Genomic DNA, 3,923 nt, shown 5'->3' on the forward strand with positions numbered 1-3,923 from the left:
AAAGCAAAGGATTTGATGTTTTGCTTTCAGCTGCTGGTATGACTTCTCTGTGCCGTAGCTGGTAAATCTTCCTTACTGGAGAATTTTAATAGTAACAGATGAAGCTGTTAGTTGCTGATGTTTACTCAGTGTTCCCATTAACCATAAAATTGCACAAATAGAAATTACAAAAATTAGCTTAATGGAGACACATGAATTAAAAAAAATGTCTTTTTATTTGTCAATAAAATGTTTTTGCAAAAGGATGAAGTAGATTTTTTTGATGTACATGTATTTTGCAAGACTGCAATGGAAACACATTTTTCGCACTGCACGAATCACATGATTGGCAGCCAGATGTTACTGTTGGTGAAAAAGATGAAGAAGGTGACAGGAAGTAGCAGAAGGCTGATGATGTATTTTTGCAGCTGGCTCTATCAGAGCTCTCACAGCATCACACATTTCATAAAACGTTGTCATTCCAGCATGCTGAATCCATAGCTCGTCTGTAAAATCATCAACTACAATTTCCCCNTTGTCATTCCAGCATGCTGAATCCATAGCTCGTCTGTAAAATCATCAACTACAATTTCCCCAAAATACCACATACGTAGCCGCTCCTAATAAGGGGCTTATTGCTCCAATGCCTGAATAAGATGCTGATGGATCGCTGATGAGCTGAATTATAAATATATCTCATGTTACTGTTTTAAAAAAGCCCATTTAGGTACTGCACTCATGCTATAAGCACTATACTAGCATGAGACTGCTATTTTATTTAGCTTGTCTATGTTAATGTGTGTCTTTACCTATCAAAAAAACGTAATGAAATAAATAAAAATATAACTGTTTACATCCGTCACTGCCATGCCATGAACAAACTTATTCACATGACTTTAATTTAATTTATTATGTAACGGAAACTCCGCAATTGTAAAACTGTTTGGTAACACATGACACTGTCATAAACATGACATAACACTTGTCATGAACATGAATAAGTCTTCATCAATATTTATGACTGTCATAAAGTGTAATTTGGTAAATAATGACACTTTTAATGCAAAGTTGACATTATTCAAAATGTCTTTGTTATGACAACTTGACAGTAACCTACCCAGCTAGAGAGCAAATGTACGGACTACGTCCGCCGAACATAGTCTGAAAGTCGAACGTCAAATGTTCGGACTTGACGTTCGCCGAATGTTAACTGAACGTTCACTCCGAACATTCGCACATTATGGAAAATAAAAATATATTTTCTGTAATTTTATTTAATCAGTTTTAATATATTTAAAACCTTTATGGTGTGGTGGTTAATATTTTTGACATTTTTTATTTTTGTCCTTTTAGAATGTATGGATCTCTGAATGTTGTCTGAAATTAGTATGAATGTCCCTGTGCAACGTTTTTATAAAATGCGGTTGCTAACTTTAATTCCAATTTAGGCACTAGGGGGCTCCACGCCCGGTGTTCTGTTTATCTGTGCTACCCGTAAATCCATTCTACATTGTGGTAATGCGCATGCGCACATCGATGCTATGTCACATACTGCTTACTCAGCAGATTTCTTATAAATATGTCCTACCTGTGGAAGTTTCGTTTCATGTGTTTTATTTCATCGCAGATTACGGTAAGTTTTATTTAATTTATTTTATACCTGGCTTTCATTAGTTGACGTATTACTTCATGTTTTTAGTTTACATGACAGGCAGATTGTAAATATATTTATAAATGGCTTTAGTTTACCGTCTGCAATGTCGTTACTGTAAACAAGTCATTATTTGGCGGTTAATCAGGACAAAATACATTGTTTTGTGGGCTTTTTTGTCCCTTTAAAATATTTTAGTTTAATAACACTCTATATTACTAAACCTTGCTAAATAGATATTGGTAGCAATACTATGTGAGATTGAAGCTGTATAATAGCGGTGTAATATTAGTGTACATGAATCACATCCTATCACTTCAGGACCACAGTGACCTGTGCAGTTCGGTGGATACATTGTGGCTGCGCTGCATCTGATAATAGACATACAACCTATTAATGCGCAAAAATGTGTTGCGGTGATCTGTATTTGTCTGTGTTTACTTTAATTCCAATAAAAACCTGTTTCCCCTGTCTGATACTGTTTTATTCTTACAAACACCTCTGTATTTAAAATATTTTTAACAGGTAGGATATTCTAATAAAAGAATTAATGCATACATCTATAGCTTTTCATTTTAAATGGGTAGGATATTCAGATGAAGGAAGTGACATTCTTGTGGTTTTGTTGTGTATATAAATTGTTCCAATGCTAAGCTAAGCATAACTCCTAGGCTTCCACTTCAGTCCTGTCACTCAAATAATGTTATCCAATATATTTAACATTAACACAACCCGCTATAGTTTTCTGTTTGCAGACATGACGGTAGCAGTTTTGGACGCATAGCACTGACAGATAGACTTAGCTATCTATTCGTGCTGTGATAGGAAAATCTGACAAGGTAGCACTGAGAGTCAGAACACCGGCCAAACATTATCCTTTCCATTCAAATAATGGTTATAAGTCTGATTTTTCTCATTCCCTTTCCTGCATAATCTGCATTGCATTTATTCTAAAGTAATGTAAATGTATCTCAATGGAGAGTAATACTTGAATAAAAGTCCAAGGAGTACTTTCATTTAGAAAATATGTATATTCTGCCAAGTGACGTCACTTCCCAACCCAGATTGTATTCGGATTTCTGCAGTTATGAAACAACGCTTCTGTACTTCACATGAAACTGATGAGATCTACCTTGTTGGTAAGTTATTGGTTTGCATTCTTATTTGTATCATATTCTGATCAAGCATGTGGTTAGAGCATAAAGAGCCTTATAGCTTGTTACTGACGCTTTTGTGTATATGTGTAACAGCTCTGTCTTTACCCGTCCGTCCTGTTATGTGAGAGATTGGGCGGCACAGGATCTCTGGTCAAATGAGTCGTCATCATCTGAATTGGTTCCATCATCGCCGGACTGCATCAGCCAGTTGACCGTGCGGACATCACTTTCCTCCATCACATCAGCTATATCTGGACATAGACCACTTCCATGCGTAGCAGCAGCACTGTCGGATTCATGGTCAGATTCATGGTCCTCAGCACTCTCACAGGGCAAGAAGTTAACAGAGAGTAGCAGGTTTCTGTGGACAAGTCTGTCCGTTAGGACATCCTTAACTCTGTAGACATTGATAGCAGGCTTGACTGATATGACCTCATAAGGGGTAGGTTCCCACTTGTCTGCAACCTTGCGTTTCCCCTGTACTCCTCTGTTGGCAATCAATACTCTATCTCCAATGACAAGAGGTGATCCCTTGATCTTGCGGTTGTATAACTTGGCATGGCGAGTCTGTTCTTTGAGGCTGTTTTTCTGCACAATCTGAGCAGCCTCATGTAGATTTTTCTTTAGGTCAGAGACAAAGTCTGAGTAGCTGACAACAGCATCATTGGTGAGGGCATGTTGAAACATCACGTCAACAGGTAGACGAGGGATCCTTCCAAACACCAGGTAGAATGGTGCGAACCCTGTTGTCTCATGCTCTGTGCAGTTATAGCAGAAGGTTAGTAGCTGTAGCATTTGTGGCCACTTTGTTTTTGGCTGCGGGGGAAGGGATCTGATCATGTCTCCCAGAGTCCTGTTGAATCTCTCTGCGACACCATTCCCCATGGGGTGATAAGGGGTTGTATGGGATTTCTCTATTCCGGCCATCTCTAGAAGCTCTTTGATTAGCTTGCTCTCAAAGTTGGCCCCTTGGTCAGAATGTATACGGCGAGGAAACCCATAAATGAGAAAGAAGTTGTTCCAGAGACGACGAGCAACTTCCTTGGCAGTCTGATTCTTGCAGGGGAAGGCGTGTGCCATCTTGGAGAAATGATCAGTCACAACTAGAACATCTACAGACTTGTTCCCTTGCTCAG

At 38.4% G+C, this 3,923-nt stretch overlaps 1 protein-coding gene across 2 annotated transcripts in view; it reads left to right on the top strand.

Moving 5' to 3' along the window:
- Nucleotides 1-3,923, top strand: part of LOC103129659 (sortilin-related receptor-like) — a 117,060-nt gene that overhangs the window by 63,886 nt on the left and 49,251 nt on the right. The gene's annotated exons all lie outside the window — the stretch shown is intronic.

This window comes from Poecilia formosa, unplaced genomic scaffold (genome assembly GCF_000485575.1).
Source record: "Poecilia formosa unplaced genomic scaffold, Poecilia_formosa-5.1.2 Scaffold563, whole genome shotgun sequence".
NCBI classification, from domain to species: domain Eukaryota; kingdom Metazoa; phylum Chordata; class Actinopteri; order Cyprinodontiformes; family Poeciliidae; genus Poecilia; species Poecilia formosa.